At 41.5% G+C, this 21889-nt stretch overlaps 1 protein-coding gene across 5 annotated transcripts in view; it reads right to left on the bottom strand.

Annotated features, from left to right (window-relative positions):
• Positions 1 to 21889, bottom strand: part of pde4d (phosphodiesterase 4D, cAMP-specific) — a 1351522-nt gene that overhangs the window by 639757 nt on the left and 689876 nt on the right. The window lies entirely within an intron of this gene.

Below are 21889 nucleotides of genomic sequence, written 5' to 3'. Positions count from 1 at the left end.
AATTACAAATGAACTCAAATATTATTTCAGTATTGTTTAAAAGGGTGCATGACAATAGAAGTTAAATGATTCAATTAAAAATAAATTATCCTTAAAGCATAACAATGTATTGCATTCTCTGTTCAGCTAAAGTCCTGAGGAACCTTTCAGTAGCACTGCAATGCTACATTGTTATTCACAGTCCTGCTCTGCCAAAAGCTGCGCCTAATATTGTGGCGGAGCAGCAGATGAAGCAGGCTGCTTTGTCTTGGATGGTGGCAAATCTCTTGAGCGTTATTGGAGCTGGACCCATTCAGGCAAGTGGAGAATATTCCATCATGCTTGTGCATCATAAATGCTTGTCAGAATTTGTCCAGTCAGGTGAGTCACTCGCTCACAGAATTTGGACTTCATCCTGCAGCCTGCGCATTTATGTGACTAAACCAGTTAGGTTTCTGATCAATAATAAACACCAGGATTGACAGGGGTAATTTATTGATGATCAAATACTCTCTTGTGGTAATTGCCTGGCAACTGTGTGGCATGAATATTATTTTCTCTTTATTAGTCCAATGCTGGTAAAGCTGCAACAAAGAGCTATATACACACAAAGCATCCTGTATAAAAGATAAGCAATTCTACACCCCTCAGAATTTGTAGAGGCAAGGGATGTCAGAAGTAAGTGTAAAGAAGGGCAGTGAAATAATATCAAGTGGTATAACAGACTCAATAGGCTGAATTGCTCACTCCTCTTTCTATATTTTATGTTTCTATTTAAAAGAGAAGACTAAAGCCTATGCAATCATCTTTAGCCAGAAATGCCAAGTCAGTACTTCAGCCTTACCAACTCCTAAAGTCCTCAGCATCACAAATGCCATTATCAGAACCATAAGGTATTGGACAAACCCATCACGTCTGGCAGCATCAATGGAAAGTGAAACAAGGTCAGCATTTTAAGTTGAAATGACTCTCCTTTCAAACCGAAGAGAGGTGGTAATGTGCTGCACCTTCTGCTGTTGAAACAAAAAGGAGCAACTGCAAGAGAAGATAAGGTCAGGGAAAAGTAAGAGAACAAGTGACATTTGAGATCAAAGATATTATCAAACAAAAGGCAAAGGTAATAGAAATGGTTATCAAGAAGTGACAATGCCTAAGTACAGGGTAGGTGTTAATAGCATGATAAAGGTCAGCCCTGAAGCCAACCTTCAACCAATTTGAATCTTTCTATGGATATCAAGTACCAATTGGTTCACTGGACAGAAAAAAGAATACAGGCCCTGACTAAAGACTTGTGCTCCAAACATAGATGGCCTCCATTACAGATACAGCAAGGGCATCTAGCCAATAGTGTGGAAATGTATAGCTAAGTATGTCCTGCTCACAAATGCGATACAAATCCAATCTGATCAACTATCTCTCCATCAGGTAAGAGAGAATTACTGTAGATGCTGGAATCTGTACTGAAAACAATCAATGCAGGTCAGACAGCATCCATGGAGAGACAGCAAGCTAACATTTTGAGTCTATATGACTTTGTCAGAAGTGGTGAAGTGTGGAGGGGACAGCATTTATGCTATAGTTTGGGGTGGGATAGTGTGTGGGTAGTGGGCATACGGTGTTAGTAGAGAAAAGATGTTGTTAGTTCAGATTAAGTGATTGAAATGTGAGGTTGGCAGAACAGTAGTCCATTCCACAGCCATCAATATCACCTACCATCACCCTCCACAGCACCTTCCCATGTAACAGCAGAAGGTGCAGCACCTACTCCTTCACCTCCTCCCTACTCATCATCCAAGGGCCGAAACAGTCTTTCCAGGTGAAGCAGCATTTCACCTGTACCTCCTCTAGTCTTGTATTCATTGCACCCAGTGTGGCCTACTCTACACTGGAGAAAGCAAACTTAGACTGGGTGACCACTTTGTGGTACACCTCCATTTGTGGGCAAGCAGGATGCTGACCTTCCCATCGCCGGTAATTTTAACACAGTGTCGTGCTCTCATGCCCATATGTCTGTCCTTGGCATGCTGCAATGTTCCAGTGAATCACATTTGCAAACTGGAGAAACAACATCTCATCTTCAGACCCGGCACTTTATAGCCTTCTGGACTTAATATTGAGTTCAACACCTTTAAATTGTGAACCATTTCTTCCCGTTTGTTACATTCTGTTATCATGTCCTCTGTCCCCTCCCCACATTTCAAAACGAGCAGCATTGTTCTGCCATTCTCATATTCTGAAAAGTTAATCTGAAATATCAAAATCTTGTCTGTATCAGCACCCTACACCCACTATCCCCGCACCCCAAATTAATGCTGTCCCCTCCACACTTCACTTCAGCTCTGATCAAGAGTCATCTGGACATAAAACGTTAGCTTTCTCTCTCTCCATGGATGCTGCCTGACCAGCTGTGATCTCCAGCATTTGTTGTTTTCAGTCATCGCTCCACCAGTCTGTTTTCAGTCAGCAGCAGTGAAGGAAGATGCACAGCTTGGGTTCTATCAGGATTACAGCTCCAGATAACAGTTGCAGCTTTTCTACAAATGTAGACAAAGAAAGGTAATCCTGAAAGTGAGATAAAAATGATTGCTCTTGACATCAGAGCAATAAATGATCACATGTGACATCAAGGACCAATAGTAACATTGAATCAAATTGAATACTATTCAACTTGGTATTGAGGGGAAAATTCCACCTGCTGGAGTCATATCTAGCACAAAGGAAGAAGACTGTGATAACCATAGAATCCCGACAATGTAGAATCAGGCTATTTGGCCCACCAAATTCACACTAACCTTCCGAAGAGCATCCACATAGACCCATCCTATCCCTGTAACTCTGCATTTCCCATGGCTAATTCACCTAACCTACACATCCCTGAACACAATGGGCAAGTTAGCATAGCCAATCCACCTAACCTGTGCATGTTTGAACTGTGGGAGCACTGAGACGAAATCCACACAAACACAGGGAGAATCTGCAAACTCCACACAGACAGTCATCCGAGGGTGGAATCAAACCCAGGTCCCTGGCATGGTAGGGCAGCACTGCTAACCACTGAGCCACCATGCAACCCCCTAACTGGAGGCGAAGCATTTCTGTTCCAGGATATCACTGCAGATGTTCCTCACACACCATCTTCAGTTGCTTCAATGACTTTCTATTCAGCGTAAGGTCAGGAAGTGGGAATTTTCACTGACGATTGCTCAATCCCATTTGAAGATTCTCAAATAATGAGACAGTTCGTGTTACAGACAACACAACAACAATCTAATTGGTACTTCTCGTTAAAGGTATTGCAAAAGCTTCAGTCTTACCATTTGCACAGATGTATTGAACTCTCTCATCATTGATGGTGGAGACATCTGTGGGGCTTCCTCATCTAGTTGGTTGTTTAATCGTTCACCATCACTCATAACTGGATATAGCAGGATTGTAGAGCACTGAGCTGATCCATTGGCTGTGGGATTGCTTAATTCTATGTACAGTATTTTGCCTCCATGATTTGGAATGTATGCAGTTCAGCGTTGTACCTTAAGCGGGCCTGCATTTCAGTTTTAAGTATGCCTTTTGCTGCTTCTCACATATCCTCCTAGCTTCACATCAAACTAAGGTTGATCCCTTGGATTGATCCTAATGGTTGTTTGAGAGATATGGTAGTTTATGAGGTTGCAGGCTGAGATGAATTACAATTCTCCTGATAGAGGTTCAGTTTTCAGCTGCTGGATCTGCTTTGAATCTATCCCATTCAGCACAGTTGCAATGCCATTCAACAGGATTGTGAGTGTCTTTCGTGTTAAGACAAGACAAATTACTCCAACTGATACTATGATAGACAATGTTTCTGAAATAGGTAGATGGGTGAGGATGAGGTCAAGAATGTTCTTCTTACTTGTTGTTTTTCCAACCACATGTGCAGACCCAGTCTGGCAGGACTTTAGAAGACTTGAGCAGTAATGCTGCTACTGAAACACACTTGATGATGGACATTGAAGCTGTCCTAACGGAGTACCTTCAATTGCTGTTTACAACATGGGGAAATATGGATTTACCAGGTCAGTATTAATAATCAGCAGATGATTTCTAAACTTTTGAGTCATGCTATGAGATATCATGGTCTGGACTTAAGGTTGATCATCCTCAGGACCACACCATCTCAACTATATAATCACTGTGCTGCCTTATGTCTGATCTGTTGTTGGAGCATGACTACACTGGAGTGATGATGAAAAAGATCATCATTGACATTTGCATTAGTTATAAGGTTTGTGAGTATGACTACAGCCAATTGTCACTTGCTGATATGTTGGACAAATCTCATTATTTTAGCACAATTTCCCAGCTACTGTGAAGAGGCGCAGCAGGTCAGGCAGCATCCAAGGAGCAGGAGAATCAACGTTTTGGGCATAAGCCCTTCTTCAGGAATGAGGAGGGTGTGCCAAGCAGGCTACGATAAAAGGTAGGGAGGAGGAACTTGGGAGAGGGGTGTTGGGAAAACGATAGGTGAAAGGAGGTTAAGGTGAGGGTGATAGGCCAGAGAGGGTGTGGTGGCGGAGAGGTCGGGAAGAAGATTGCAGGTCAAGAAGGCAGTGCTGAGTCCGAAGGTTGGGACTAAGATAAGGTGGGGGGAGGGAAAATGAGGGAGCTGGAGAAATCTGCATTCATCCCTTGTGGTTGGAGGGTTCCTAGGCGGAAGATGAGGTGCTTTTCCTCCAGGTGTCGTGTTGCCATGGTCTGGCGATGGAGGAGGCCAAGGACCTGCATGTCCTTGGCGGAGTGGGAGGGGAAGTTAAAGTGTTCCGCCACGGGGCAGTTGGGTTGGTTGGTGCGGGTGTCCCAGAGGTGTTCTCTGAAACGTTCCGCAAATGGGCGGCCTGACTCCCCAATGTAGAGGAGGCTATATCGGGTGCAGCAGATGCAGTAAATGATGAGTGTGGAGGTGCAGGTGAATTTGTGATGGGTTTGGAAGGATCCCTTGGGGCTTTGGAGGGAAGTGAGGGGGGAAGTGTGGGCACAAGTTTTGCATTTCTTGCGGTTGCAGAGGAAGGTGCCGGGAGTGGAGGTTGGGTTGGTGGGGGGTGTGGACCTGACAAGGGAATCGCGGAGGGAGTGGTCTTTCCAGAATGCTGATAAGGGAGGGGAGGGAAGTATATCCTTGGTGATGGGGTCTGTTTGGAGGTGGCGTAAATGACAAAGGTTGATACAATGTATCTGGAGGTTGGTGGGGTCGTAGGTGAGGACCAGTGGGGTTCTGTCCTGATGGCGATTGGAGGGGCAGGGTTCAAGGGCGGAGGAGCGGGAAGTGAAGGAGATGCGGTGGAGAGCATCGTCAACCACGTCTGAGGGGAAATTGCGGTCTTTGAAGAAGGAGGCCATCTGGTTTGTTCAGTATTAGAATTGGTCCTCCTGGGAGCAGATGCGGTGGAGGCGAAGGAATTGGGAATATGGGATGGCGTTTATACAGGGGGCAGGGTGGGAGGAGGTTGTAATCCAGGTAGCTGTGGGAGTCGGTCGGTTTATAGTAAATGTCCGTGTTGAATCGGTCGCCCGAGATAGAAATGGAGAGGTCTAGGAAAGGGAGGGAGGAATCTGAGACGGTCCAAATAAATTTGAGGTCGGGGTGGAAAGTGTTAGTAAAGCGAATGAACTGTTCAACCTCCTCGTGGGAGCACGAGGTAGCGCCCATCGATGTAGTGGAGGAAAAGATCTAAGAAAAGGTCATTTTTGGATCGAAGTGAGGTGATGGAGGTAAAACTAGGCCAGATATCCATCACAGCCATGAATGGGAAAGTCCCCCAGATCTTGTGCCTTTTCTAAGTGTGCCTTTCTGACACAATCACTTTCCAGGACAGCAATGTCCCACCCTCCCAGCTGAAGCTGCTGGACAACTGGATGCTGTGGCTGCTGGCAGCACAGCAACATGAAGGTGCAGGAACAGTGGGTATGGGAAGTACATTTTTGGGGGGAATCATGAGGCAGGGATCATGGGGACAGGTTACTTCAGGGTCAAAAGTAAAAGCGGAGGCATAGCTCTAAGCAACCAACCCCCTACCCCAATCCATACCCAGATTGGAGCAGGTCAGGGACTCTCCTCAAGCAGGCAGACGACTCCATTGTACCAGACAGAAAGGCTATCTGTGACCCCATCTACTGGGGAGAAAGCTAACCGTACTAGTGGCATGAAGTGGCCATTAATTGACTTCCATTCATCATAGTGTTAGAAGTCCTGTGGTATTTTCCCAGGTGAGCATTGCTGAAATCCTGTGATATTCACTTTGTCTGCTAGTATATAGTACGGTTTGAAGTTATTTGAGGCAGTTCACTACGTTGAAACCTCCTTTGCATTTGCTTTGTTTGTGGCCTGGTGATTAGTGATGAAAGATGCAACACTGTAGAATATTTACAAATAGGACATTGTTCTTAGACTACATGGAGGTTTATTACTTGGTAATAAGCACAACTAAATTTGGTCAGGTTTAATTTTCACAGGGAGCTGGTAGTGATACATCCTCTGAAAGCTAGAATCGAACTTCTCATCTCCACACACAGAATGTGCGAGACATCTGTACAATGGGTGGAGTCAATGTAAAGTGAACATTAACCCCTTCAGAACCACTCTCTTTTGCCTTTTCTGATTTCAAAATTAATAGAATTTAACTTTTAAAAACGAGCAGAAAAAAGTAAGAACTTCATTCCATATACCACAAAATTTTCAAATGTTGATCTACAATTTGCATCCACTCAGTTTGCTTCCTGATTGTTTAGAAGTAGAATTCCACATCTTCTTGTTAAGAAAGGATTTGAGATCCAAAAAATATGGTTGAAGATTTCTTTTTAACCAAATTTAACTGACAATTTGCTGTCTTCACCTTTCTTTCAAACATCAGATATTCTGGAAACTGCATGTTTGTAAGCCTTCAGAATTTCAACAGTAAACTGTTATTTTAATTATCAACTTGTTCTTTTCAAAGTTTGATCTCACCAAGTTAAATGGTTTCACACATGACTCAAAATCTTATGAGAACCCTTACAATCAACCACCATACAGGTTTGTAATAAATAATAGCATTTATTTATTTCTATTAGCATAACACCATATTTTGTTTTTGATCAGGAAGTGACCTGCATAGAGAAGAGTAGTCACACAGAGCATCAGGTAAATAGTCTGCAGTGCTAGCATATCAGTCAAGCGCAGTGATGGGTAACTAACTGAAGAATATTCCATCCTAAGCCGTAGAAAGTGCAAGAGAAAATGCTGAAGTATTTGCAAATGTCTTCAGACAAAGGAATTGAATGGAATATAAGATTTAAGAGCAGAATTAGGCCATTCGGCCTGTTGCCATATTGCTTTGCTTCCGTCTAATGTTCCCCACTATCATATTGTAATGTTCTACATTGCCAATTTCTGCAAAGTGAATGAAAGACACGACAGTGCAGTTTTTAACAGGCTGAAGATTCACTCAGCCATTGGACAGCTTTCCCATGTGGGCATCCATTTGCAGATATTAAAGGAATGATTTTTGATTGGATTGTGAATGTCCAAGTCTCATGCTGCAGCCTATTCGCCTAAACAAGATGCAATGGGCGGCACGGTGGCACAGTGGTTAGCACTGCTGCCTCACAGTGCCAGAGAACCGGGTTCAATTCCCGACTCAGGCGACTGACTGTGTGGAGTTTGCACATTCTCCCCGTGTCTGCGTGGGTTTCCTCCGGGTGCTCCGGTTTCCTCCCACAGTTCCAAAGATGTGCAGGTCAGGTGAATTGGCCATGCTAAATTGTCCGTAGTGTTAGGTAAGGGGTAAATGTAGGGGTATGGGTGGTTTGCGCTTCGGCGGGTCGGTGTGGACTTGTTGGGCCGAAGGGCCTGTTTCCACACTGTAAAGTAATCTAAAAAAAAAATCAATCCATTACGATAGTTGCAGGAACTAAAAGAGAAAGAAATTGGTATCCAAATAGGCAAGGTGCTTCGATATACTAATTGTTACAATTAATAAACAGCGTCTGGAAAAATAGCAATAATTTGCTGTACTACAATGTATTTAACTTAATGTTCAGATGTCTAATCTGCCACATTATAAAATGTGCAATGAGTTTAGCACTTCTGCCTTTCCAAAGTGTGAATATCATTCACACAATTGAGAGTAAAATTACAGAATAAACTGAAGGATATAATATTGCTTTTGTGAAAAGGTCTGTGAACAATCAATTTCTAATCCCAATGTCTGGCAAGTCCAGATATTTTTAGAAGGTCACACTGCAGTTCGTCTATGCAGAGACCGAATGTTGTCTCTGAGATGGCTGACTGTTGGTTAGCACTGACATAGGTCTGCCTCAGAAAGTGCCAACAGACCATAATTTGGTATTTTACACAAACATAAATTCCCTCTGTGCAACAAGGTTTAGAAAATTCCATTTGTATAATATGTAAACAAAATGTTAGATTTTCACAAGAATACAGAACTTTGAGGGCAATTACTAATCCAACAAGCAGCAGAGAAACTATAAATGATATTGACAGCTTTTGAACTAGAGTTCTAAAATATATTTGTCTTTTCGTCAAAAGTGCTTTTTACTGCTTAAATAATTTAGGTAGCCACATTGTAACATGAAACAGAAATAGGCATCAAAATCAGCAGAGTTTTGAATAAGATAAACCTCCAGTGTGTTGTTCATGTTTGAAATGCCCTTCCATAGTAAGCATAGAATCATAGAGCCGTAGAGTCTCACAGCACAGAAGTAGACCCTTCGGTCCAACTCATCCATGCTGTCCAAGTTTCCCAAACTAAACTAGGTCCACTTGCCAGTGTTTGGCCCATATCTCTCTAAACCTTTCCTATTCATGAACCTATCCAAATATCTTTTTAATGTTGTTACTGTATCTGCATCCTCCATATCCTCTGGCAGTTCATTCCACATACGAACCACCCTCTGTTGCCCCTCAGGTCCCTTTTAAATTGTTCTCCTCTCACCTTAAAAATATGACCCCTAGTTTTGACCTCCCCCACCATTGGCGAAAAGACCTTGGTTATTCACCTTATCTATGCTCCTCATGATTTTATAAACCTCTATAAGGTCACCCCTTAATCTCCTACACTCCAGTGATAAAAGTCCCAGTGTATCCAACCTCTACTTATAACTCAAACCTTCCACTTCTGACAACATCCTTGTAAATCTTTTTGGCACAATGGTCTTTGTATGTATTCAAAGCTGGGTTAGACAGATTGTTGATTGCTAAGATAATCAAGCATTTTGAAGGTAGGTAGGAAAGTAGAAATAAGGGCACAATCAGATCGCTCATGATCTTATTGAATGGTGGAGCTGACTTGAAGGATTATATGGCCTATGCCTATAGTTATTTCTTGTGTTCTCTTCTCAAACAGTTCAAAAGGTCTAATTGTCTTTTACAATTTTCTCACTGTTAGTTTTAGGTAGTAGTCACCATCAGTAATTGCTATTTACCCTGTTTAATAAAGTCAAGAGGAAATTAGCATAAAATCAAAAGCTTAGAAACAGTAAACACTAGAAACCTAACTTGGATAGTATCATGACATATCATTATGTCACCTACTAAATGGAAGCATGATTTTTTTTTGAAACTGTCAGTCTGTATCAGGATAATATTTCAAATTTGTTGTTGATTTCTACATCATAGGAATGTTTTTAGGTGTATGCTCTTTTCTCATTCAGCATTTCCAATGATGAACTTGGCCTGAAGGGAGTACACATTGGAATAGAGTTCCAGATCTTAGCCTCAACTTCTGACACAATCTCTTTGATTAGAATTATACAGTACACACACCAAATTTCCCAATAATTTCTTTCTCCATTGCAACTGTTCTTGTTACTGCCCATTGCCACCTTAAAGCCAAGAGTGGCTATTTATTCTTTGAAGTAAGGAATCTGAAAAGCCATGAAAGACAAATAAAGTATAACCTAAGAATGGTGAAATTAAACATAAAACAATGTGGTTGCTGTAATTATACTGATCATTGTATATGGACTTAAAATTAATGATCGGGGAGAATAAATTCCTGATGTATTCTGCCAATCGCTGATGAGTCATATAACATTTTAGAATTAATTGTTTCAAAACAAACAATCAGCTGAATTTAACGAGCATTTTAATGATCACACTGAAAATGCATCACACCGTTCCTCATACTTTCATTAATATGCAGAGTGTGGCTAAACTGAAACAGAAACCTGTTTATCCAACACGTTATGAAACTGAGTGAATATAATGATATAATTGTGAAGTCCAATGTTAGAACACTAGTTTGAACTGACTACTGCATGTGATAAAGTGATTTGTGCACGGGTATAACTCCAACAGGTACCCTATTTTCACACTTTTAACTGACATTGCTCAATTTGAATGATTATGGTATTTTACATGAGTATAAACAGATCCAACCTAGTGTAATATGTATGGCACACAACCCCTGCCACCACCACCCCACCTCCCCCCCCCCCCCCCCTCCAGCGCTGTGTTACCTTTTTGCAGTTAGCTATTCAGGATGACTCCTCAAAGATAATCAAAGCCATGTGACTCATTATCAATCATGACATAAATCTGGTAACAAATCAAAAGCAGAAAATGCTAGATATATTCAGCAGGTATAGCAACAACCACAGACAGAGAAATAGAGTCAACCAGTTTCACAATTTGTTGACATAAACAATACCTGACCTTTGATCAGAAAGATCTGATTGAGAAAGGCCATTTTTAACTCAGACATGAAGAGTTATAGCTGAGTCAGAAACTGAAGATTAGCATGACCTTTGCCAGTGATAGAGAACTGAAGGCATGCAACAACCACTTGAACATCTGCATTCTCATCTGCAGCAGAAGAACAAACTTGACCTCATCCTTACCAAGCTGTCTACTGTAGACATTTCTGTCTTGCAAATGACATGTGGATGACAAATGGCCATGTGCAGAATTTGGAGCAGCCCAGCAGTTCAGAGAGAATGTTAACCACTACCACTTGGAAGAACAAGGACAGCCACTAGCAAGTTCCCATCCAAGCCACTCAGCATCTTGACTTGGAAATATATCACTGTTCCTTCACTTTTGCTGAGTCAAAATTCTGGACGTCACGAGCAGCATTGTATTTGCACCTACTCCAAATGGATTGCAGCCATTTAAGAAGGCAATTCGGGGGGAGATCCAAGATGGCGTCGACCCAGCAAGTCTGAGTCTATAGTGCTCTTCCCAAAGTGGGCAAAGTGGGTCAGCCACCCCCACCACACTCACCAAATCATTTAAAATAGCTGTTTAATTTAATTAGTAGTTTAGTATTGAATTTAAACAATTTAATCTTCAGTAAAAATGACTAAAGGGAAGGGAGCCCGCAGCTCTCAGCAAGCAGGAACCCCTCCCCCACCCTCTCCAGCTGCAGCAGAGGTGTCCGCAGCTGCCCCGGGGGACTTACCTACGGTGGCTAGCCTTGTGGAAATCATCTCCAAACTGGATGCGAAGATCAACGCTTTTATTGAAGAATCCCGAAGTCAATGGGACTCACTCTCGAAAAAATATTCGGGAAGAGGAAGGCCAGCTTTCAAGGTTCCTTGAACAGTGGCTTCCACAGCTGTTAAATCTGGAGGCTGGATCAGGCCAGGTAAGGGTAGAATGGGCCTGCCGGGTCGCAATACTCGGGCCTGACTCGAACCAGCGCCCCTGCCCAGTCCTATTCTGGCTGCAGAGCTATAAGGAGAGGCAGATACTCCTAGAAGCCTCTAGAAATCTTGGAAAAGATCCCCAAGCCATGATCTATAAAGGATCCAAGATCATGTTATTCCAGGACTTTTCCCCAGCTCTGGTCCGAAAGAGGAAGGCATTCGATGAGGCGAAGAAGTGTTTAAGGGACTTAAAGATTCAGTACTCCTTACTCTACCCAGCGACGCTACGATTTAACCATGAAGGATCCGTGTATAACTTCAGATCGCCGGAAAAGGCCAAGGAATTTTTGGACTCTCTTAGATAAATTGTAAGAGATAAACTTGATGTTGGTTTGCCTTCCCCCCACTCCGGTTTATATCCCCTTTTTTTTTACCTTACTGTTTAATATTATCTTGGGGGGTGGGGAGAGGGATTTATTTATTTGTTCTCTACTTAACGATTTTCTCCCCCCCTTGGGTTTTTTTTAAAATTATTCTATATATATGTGTATATATATATATATATATATATAGGCTGGGGGGTCTAGTTAATGTTGGTAGGGGGAGGTGGTTACCTTATTCTATTTTACCTCTGTCTCTAGGAGCGGGGTTGTTTTCCCTTGTTATTTTGTATTATTATATTTAATTATTACTTGTTGAGGTTGTAATTTTATAGTTATATATGTTTATACATGGTATTAACATTACCAAATATATCCAGGTGTTGGTGTGGGGGGGGGGGGTAGTGTGCTCACTGTTAACTCAAGCTCTGTAGTATATTTGAATTTTCCTCATCCTATTGAGGAGTGCCTGGGTCAATGGTGGGGCACTGGTTGGGAGAAGATACAATAGACCTTTGGAAAAGAAGTGATACCCCCGGGAACAAAGGGGAAAATCTCCATTTAAATACTTTTTTTAAAATTTAGAAATAGTTTTTTATTATATGGTTGTGAGTGTATTAGAGAGCCTTTATTTTTGTGAATTTTATATGCTGTATGCTCGGGGTGTTCTGGATAGGGTTTCCCCTCCCGAGAGGTCTCGGATTTGCCCGGACGATTATGGTTGATCAGTCGGTTAAGTGGTGCACCTGGAATATCAAGGGGAGTAATTCGCCAGTCAAAAGGAAGAAAATATTATCAAATCTCAAGAAAGAAAGGGTTGATATAGCTCTCCTACAGGAGACACACTTATTGGATAAAGAACACTTGAAATTATGACAGGGTGGATTTGATCAGGCCTTTTTTTCTTCTTTTAGCTCAAAAAGCAGGGGAGTTGTTACTCTTATTCGGAAGAATTTCCCTTTCAAAATCCAAAATCAGATAAAAGATGAATCTGGACGATATATTCTGATTAAAGCCCTTATAAATGGAGAGGAATATGGGATTTTATATTTGTACTGCCCCCCGGCACATGCTTTTAAATTTATAACGGAAGCCTTCTCAAAATTGATGGCTCTCAGTGCCCGTCATACAATTATAGGGGGAGACTTTAATTGTATTATGGATCCGGAAATAGATAGGATTCCCAAGAGTACTGCAGGAGTATCTTCCAGATCTAGACAATTGGTGGATCTGAACAAAGAATTAGAATTAGTAGATGTATGGAGATGTCTTCATCCACAGGGCAGAGATTTTTCTTTTTACTCCAATCCACATAAATGTCATACCAGAATTGATATGTTTTTTGCCCCCTCGATTTTTTTAAATTCCATATCATCCTGTAAAATAGGTAGTATAGCAATTTCCAATCATGCTGCTGTATATATGGAAATCAAGGCGCGGAACAATGGGACATCCCCCCGGCATTGGCGTATGGACCCCTTCCTGATGAAAGATAGTAAATTTGTAAAGTACTTCTCTCAAGAATTTAAAACTTCTTTAGAAATTAATTTAGGTACGACTAGCAACCCATCAATGATGTGGGAGACCATCAAAGCTTACCCGCGAGGTTTGATCATCTCATACTCAGCAACCCAGAAAAAATTAAAGGGAGAACAACAGCGTCTGCTCGAAGCACGCTTAAAAGAGGCTGAAACAGCATACGCTAACAGACCTTCTATTATCAAATTGCAAAGGATTACGGCCCTTAGGACAGCTCTAAACACCACGCTTACCCAAATGGCTAAGAGGGAAATATTATTTGCAAAACAAAGGTTATATGAATTTGGTGACAAACCGGGTAGATACTTAGCATTTCTTGCAAAGAAAAAAAAGGCCCCTCAAACTATCACGTCTATTAATGAAAGTACGGGTATTTTGACTCATGATCATAAAAAGGATTAACGCAATCTTTAGAAAATTTTATTCTGATTTATATAAATCGCAGGATTGTGAAGACAGGACTAGGAGGATGCAATCATTTTTTAAAAATTTGACCTTTCCAGACATAACTCCGGAACAGGTATCGTTCTTAAATGCTCCCCTAACAGTCCAAGAAATACTTGACGCAATCAGGCAACTTCAGAGCGGTAAGGCACCTGGCTCAGATGGTTTTCAAGCTGAATTCTATAAAGAATTTACAGAAATATTGGCTGGTCCACTTATGGACATGTATAACTACGCATACAGTAAGAGAGATAAGGCAAATATCTCTCTTATCCTTAAAAAAGGACCCAGAAGATTGCATGTCATACAGACCAATATCCTAGCTCAATGTAGATTTTAAAATCCTTTCTAAAACGTTAGCATTGAGACTAGAAAGGGTATTGCCACATATCATAAAGGAGGATCAAATGGGGTTTATTAAGGGCCGTAGATCATCCAATAATATTAGAAGGGTTTTGAATATGATTCAAGCCTGCCATTAGGGAAAGATACCAGGAGTAGTAATCTCATTAGATGCGGAAAAGGCATTCGATAGGGTTGAATGGTCATATTTGTTTTACACATTGGAAAGGTTTGGCGTTGGAAAGATGTTCACCAAATGGTTCTCAACATTGTATAGTGATCCCAAAGCAGTTGTGGTTACCAATGGATTAGGTTCGGATAGCTTCAATGTGGGTAGGGGTTGTCGTCAGGGATGTCCTCTCTCGCCATTGTTATTTACGCTAATAATTGAACCACTAGCAGAAGCTATATGAGCTGACCCTAATATAACGGCCCCGAGGATTGGTACAGGTAAACATAAAATTACCCTGTATGCAGATGATGTTCTTCTATTCCTCAGTATTCCTCTGATGTCCGTGCCTCGCTTAATCCAAGTTATTAATACATTCAGTGCATTCTCAGGCTATAAAATTAATTTCTCAAAATCGGAGGCTATGCCAATGAGTGGCCTTGCTATGATACCCCACTTAGTGGACGGATCCCATTTTCCCTTTCGGTGGTCCCTGGAGGGTTTCTTATATTTAGGCATTTTTATTACCCCAGTTATACAAGGCTAACTTTGTGCATTTACTGGAAAGGATAAGGCAGGACCTCCAGCGATGGGGAGACCTTCCAATTTCCTGGCTGGGTAGAATAGCACTAATTAAAATGAATGTCCTGCCCCGTCTCCTATACCCGATGAGAATGCTTCCGGTGATGCTGCCGAGGCTGGCACTACGTAAATTATATGGCTGGTTGGGTTCCTTTATCTGGAATCATAGACGGCCCCTCATTAAGCTGAAGAAGCTACAGCTTCCACAGGCAAGGGGAGGATTGGACTTCCCAGATTTTAGGAAATATCAGTTAAGTTCCCTATTAAGTTACATAGCTGATTGGGTCTTGTCTGACCCGCAATCAATCTGGCTGGATATCGAGGCTTCTCAAGTAAAATGCCCACTTATTAACCTTTTATTTTCAGATAAGAGGAAAATCATTACGGATCACTGTAAAAACCCTATAATACTAAATACAATTAAAGCTTGGAATACAATGCAGCAAAATGAGGGCAATTCACATAAAACATCCCCCTATGCTCCGATAGTGGGAGCATGGAGGTTTCAACCAGGATTTACAGATGCCACTTTTAAACTCTGGAGATCCAGGGGTATCTCATGTTTAGGGGACCTATTTAAAGAAGGGGTCCTGATGTCTTTTGAACAGCTGCGTCAGAAATTCAGATTACCTAATGGAGACCTTTCTCGATACTTCCAAATTCGAGATTATATACAGAAGAAGACTACTTTATTAGATAGTCTTTATAAATCAGATAAAGAATGTAGATTGCTACGGCCAATGGGGGTATCGTCCGTCAGTACCATTTACCATTTACTACATGATGAAGTATTGGGAGATATGGACAATCTGCTTAAAACATGGGATCAGGATTTGGGACTAGAAATCTCTATAGAAACATGGAATGGCATTTGGGAAAACGCCAGAAGAATCACCATCTGCAACAGAACTCGGGCTATCCAGCTGAAGATACTTCATAGGGCCCATATAGCACCGGATCGATTGGCAAAATTGAAGGCAGGAGCATCTCCAATGTGTCCCAAATGTAAAATAGAGGTGGGCACTCTTGTATATTGCCTATGGACCTGTCATAAGATCCGTAGATACTGGACTAAAGTAGCAAGTACCCTGACAGAAATTTTAGGAACGGAAATTAAAGTGGATCCTATATCTCTCCTTTTGGGCTTTTCAAACTTGCCCTCCCTGGATATGCATGGGAAGAGACTATTTTCTATTCTCTCTTTCTGTACAAGGAAAAATATTTTGGTAAACTGGGTGGCTGAGGGCCCTTCTGGACTTTCAAATTGGCACAGATTAATTATGGAATGTATTCCCCTTGACTTTCTTACAAATGGCAGCCCTTCTTGAATTATATAAATACAGATATTTCGGCTATCCTAACAAGGGCTTTAATTTAATTGAGATGGCGAACCTGGCTGGTCCGGGGCCCCTTGGGAGAGGAATCCCGCACGAATACGGGTTTTGTTACATTTGATGTTAACACATTCCGAGCGTGTATCTCACTACCCAATTTCTGTGTTATCCGTTGGGTTTTTTTTTTCTCTCTTATTTGAATACTGTAAGAGACGTAATTATACACTCTGGTTAGTTGTAGGTTAGATTAGTAGTTAGTTGAGTTTTTTTTTCTCTCGGTATTTTTCTTTTGTTAAATTTTGGTTATTATTTATTTAAGATTTAATTGTATGTCAATGTTTGTACATGAGAGTTTTTTTTATTTTTGTAAACTTGTAAAAATGTTAAATTTCCAATAAAAATATCTATTAAAAAAAAAGAAGGCAATTCAGCACCATCTTCTCAAGGGTAACTAGGAACAGGCATAAATGCCAGCCCATCCAGCATCACCCACATCCCGTGAATGAATAAAAAGAAAGTCAGATTTGGGCTGTATAATTCCACACAGTAGAAGATCATGACTCACGTATGTATAAAATTTTATTGATACTGTGTTGGAAAATTTGCAGGATCAAATGAAGGAAGGATGATTGTCCTCTGTGCTAACGAAGAGAATCGTGAAATCTGGTGGGAAAATGGCTAATGTAATGAATCTGGACTCTGAACCAAGAAACCCTGACTCTAAATATGAATCAAGATTTCTGACTCAGGTGATCTTTCAGGTAAGGCAATAGTTTCTTGTACAAAATTAGCTGCTCTAAATATGGATCCAGAAAATTATTTCCCCATATGTTCTGAATTTGTATATTAATTTTCCATCCAACGATTAATATAAAATTGAAAACTTTGGGCTGAATACAATTGGATTGTATGTGGCCGGCAATCAGCCAAGAGTCATTTTCATTGAGTACCATGGAAGGTTCCACTTTTTGAGACCCAGCTAATTACCTTGCACTACCGGTCCTAACTCACCTCATTAAGTACCTACAGCACTGCCCTATGCTACCTCACTCATTCAATGCTTGCCCAATACTCCCACTTGCTGTAGGTAGAAGTACTCACTATTGTCACAATATCCCAGGACCCCGTGGCCAGCACTGTATTTAATAGGCCACTATACGCCCAATCAAGCACTGTCAGTCCGGAGCTGGCTTCCAAAGTTCAAGATACTTGCCCTTAGACATGGCGGAGAGGCATAAACTGGTGGCCTGCTTTGCAGGCAGAGACCTGGCCATCCTAGTAGACTGGTTAATGCAGGGGAGACTTTTCCTCTTCCTCTTGGATGAACAGAGGAGACCATGCCACCAGTCCACACTCGTCCAGTTTGAGATTGCCAACTGGATCAGTCTGGTGTCGATGGTCCTAAGAAATGCCCAGTAGAGCCAAAAGAAGGTCAGTGATTTACTCCTCTTAGCCTAGCCAGTATCACCATCTTCTGTCTGTGACCTCACCCACACTCCATCTCTGTTACTGTACTGACCTCCCACCAGGGCTCATGCTTTACCACTCTCACAGTCTTATATACCATCTTCCCTCACTTGTTCTCATCCACCCAATCCCTGCAGTCTAACACCTCTGCCAGACTTCTGGACATTCTACTCACTCTATTGGAATAGCTTTCCAACTTTCCCCTACCTGTACCAGTGCTAACTGCCATGCCAACACTTTCATCTCACTCAATCCCTCTATTAGTCTCACTCGAGCTCACAGTAGCGCAGATAGGAGGTCGGGAAATCGAAATTCTACTTCTCACCCTCTGCAAGGAGAAGATGTTGATTGTGATCACTCCAAGTATGACAGACCTTGTGTAAGCCATGGACTTCTGTAAAATGATGTCCTTGGTTTACTGTATCGGGACCTCCTGACTGATACCAGGGAATATTATTAAATTGGAGAGGGTTCACAAAAGATTGACCAGGATGTTGCCGGGAATGGTGGGTTTCAGTGATAACGAGACGCTGGATAGGCTAGGGCTTTTTTCACTGGAGCATAGGAGTTAAGAGATGATCTAACAGAAGTTTATAAAATCCTGAGGGGCACAGATAAGGTGAATTTTCCCTAGGGTGGGGGGGGGGGGGGGGGAGTTCAAAACTAGGGGACATTTTTAAGGTGAGAGGAGAAAGTTATAAAACGGATATGAGGGGCAACATTTTCACAGAGAGTGGTTCATGTGTGGAATCAACTGTCAGAGGAAGTGGTGGATGCAAGTACAGTTTCAACATTTAAAAGACAACTGGATAGTTGCATGAATCGGAAAGATTTGGAGGGATATGGGGCAAACACAGGCAGATGGGACTAGTTTAGATTGGGCATATGGTCAATGTGGATCAGTTGGATCGAAGGTCTGTTTCCATGCTGTATGACTCTATAACTACAGAAACTATCCTCACAGAGTACTGCAATTATAAAGAAGTGCATGCATGGAGATCCTGAGTTTGAGGAGGTAGGTTGGTAAAGTGCACACTATACACACTGGCTAAAAAAAAGGTAATGATGATGAAGGAGGAATCGCCGAGCCAGTGTGAAACAGTTGAGCTGCAGGTGCAAGCTTTATTATAGTCTCTCTGAATCTGGATTTCAGAGGACATGCATACAAAGGCAGATTGCTGTCTACACAAGATGTCTACATGAATCTCTTGAGCTATGACTAGGAGTGAGAAAATCTTCTAACTGGTGCATCTGTACAATCAGTTGGAAAAATATTCCTGAACTGTCATCAATGGAATTTGTAGCAATTCTCAAAGCATCTGTCACAAAATTCATGGTGGCACAAGGAATAGCCCTAGCAAGAATATCCCTTAAAAAAAATACACTGCAGATGCTCTCCACTCTACTCTACTTGTCCAGCTTCATCACACTTAGGGCTGGTGAGAGCGAAAAGCTTTATTACCTTATTATAAGGAAAGGCAAAGTACTACAGATATTGGAAATCTGAAATAAAACCTGTAAATCATGAAGAAACTCAGCAAGTCTGGCAATATTTGTAAAACAGAAACAGTGAATGTTTTGAAGCCAACATGACACTTTTTCAGTTCTTATGAAGTGCAATTTGGGACATGATTATGGCCCCCAACTGTGCTCCCCACCTCATCATGAAAAATATTCATACAGTGCCAATAGCAGTAACCACGTTGGTGAAGGCAAAGAAAACCTGCAGAATCCAGCAGAATGTCAGGAATGTTACAATTTATTTTAACATTGGTACAGGTCATTTCATCCAATGAGTTTATTTGATATTTCTATTCCTGATGAGCCTGTATCCAATTCATTGCTCTTAGAACATCAAAAAGCCTTCGCTTTCTTTGTCCCTCGTGTGCTAATGTAGATGATCCTTAAATACATCTGTGCTGCATGGCATAACCATTCTATGTAGCAGTGAATTCCAGTGAAGAAGATTCAGCAAGCCATAAAATAAGCACTGTGGCAAAATAATGTCACTCTCAAAAGACACTGTAATTCAGTAAATGACTGCCCTGTATTTCAAATTCACCAGTTTCTTACTCATAGTGTAGCATTGGTTTTATTTGAGAAACTTCAATGCAAGATCAGTTTTTTTTTCTAGTGTATTGATGTCTCAGTCATTGCAATCTCTTGCTGAAAATGTGTTGCTGGAAAAGCGCAGCAGGTCAGGCAGCATCCAAGGAGCAGGAGAATCGACGTTTCGGGCATGAGCCCTTCTTCAGGCTCATGCCCGAAACGTCGATTCTCCTGCTCCTTGGATGCTGCCTGACCTGCTGCGCTTTTCCAGCAACACATTTTCAGCTCTGATCTCCAGCATCTGCAGTCCTCACTTTCTCCGAATGCAATCTCTTGGTCAGTATTAGTCATCGGTCCAACTTTGGGTATTGTCCCTCACCTCAAAACACTTTCGTCGACTATTTTGTATTGGGAGTATGCAGAAAATTATGAAGGTCTTTGTGATCAGGAATCAAAAGTTTATTGTCAAATGGATGAACATTAATGAATTACGGGTGATAGGAGTTTCACCCTCGCTTGAGACCTTTTGCTGGCATCAATTTTCAACATCACAGGTCATGTGGTGCAGGTCACTAGACTCTATTGCTTTTGGGGTTTTTTTTTGACTTTCATAATGATTGGCTCTGATTTTATTCCTATCACATTCCAACTGTCTTCCATAATCATACTGCTCTGGCTTCTGATCAATTCTCCCAGAAGCAAATTTTTTCTTCAAAGATATCTTTAACCAACCCCTGTAAGCTGAACTTAACCTCACCTTCTTATGTCATGCTCATTTGCATTGTCAGCTTGCTATGAGGCTTCTTTCACTATAACATTCATTACTGTAGTTAATATGTTGTTTCACTCGCCACAACAGATAAAAATGCCTCTGTATATTTTAAGATGAATAAATTGCTTTATTTCATTGAGAGCCGAATAATTTTTTAATTTTAAAATGTTTAAATTGTATTCCTAATTCCAAATTAAATATTATGCAATTAATTGCACACCCAAACTGTTGCAGTCCAGTTACAATAATGAGATCAACCCAGCAATGAGGAAATTTGTCAAGATATGTCTTGTCCACAAAAAGCAGGACCAATCAATTGTGGCCAATAACTGCCCCATCAGTTTATTCTCAATCATCATCAAAGTGAACTAAGGTGTCATGGAGAGTATTATCAAGCAGCACTTAATCAGCACTAAACTAATCACTGATATTCAACATGGGTTCCACCAGGTCCCTTCAGATTCTGACGCAGTACAGCCTTGGTCCAAAAAATTGGATAAAAATGCTGAACTCCAGAGGTGAGGTGAGGGTGACAGCCCTTGACATCAATGCAGCATTAGATCGAGTGTGGAAACAAGGAAACCTAGCAAAACTGGAGTCAGTGAGTATCAGGGGCAACTCTTCGCCGGTTGGAGTCATACTGGCACATAGGAAGACAGCTGTGGTTGTTGGAGTTCAGTCATTTCAACTCCAGGACATCTCTGTTGGAGTTCCTCACGATAGTGTCCTAGGCCCGACCTTCTTCAGTTGCTTCAACAATAACCTTGCCTCCATCATAAGATCAGAAGTGGAAATGTTCGCCAATAGTTGCACAATGTTCAGCACCATTTGTGACTCCTCAGATACTGAAGTGGTCCATGTGCAAATGCAACAAGAGCTGGACAACATCCAGCTTTGACTGATAAAACAACTAACAAGTTGATGCCATTCAAGTGCCAGACAATGATCATCTCCAGCAGGAGAAAATCCAACCATTGTCTTTAATGCCAAATCCTCTGCTATCAACATTCTTGGGGTTACTATTGACCAGAAATTGAACTGGTCCAGCAATATAAATATGTGGAGACTAGAGCAGGTCACAAGCTACAAATTCTGAATAGCTCATCTGCTGACTCTCCAAAGTCTTTTCACGATCTATAAGGTAGTTGGATAAGGTTTTGAAGAGTATCAGCACTAGAAAATGAAACACTTATTTTCACCAATTTTGTGGCCT

Source organism: Chiloscyllium plagiosum, unplaced genomic scaffold (genome assembly GCF_037043375.1).
Source record: "Chiloscyllium plagiosum isolate Xiang-an unplaced genomic scaffold, Cpla_swu_hap1 HiC_scaffold_1, whole genome shotgun sequence".
Classification (NCBI taxonomy): Eukaryota; Metazoa; Chordata; class Chondrichthyes; order Orectolobiformes; family Hemiscylliidae; genus Chiloscyllium; species Chiloscyllium plagiosum.
Note: the sequence above shows the minus strand (reverse complement) of the source record. Positions and strands in the feature narration are given on the sequence as shown.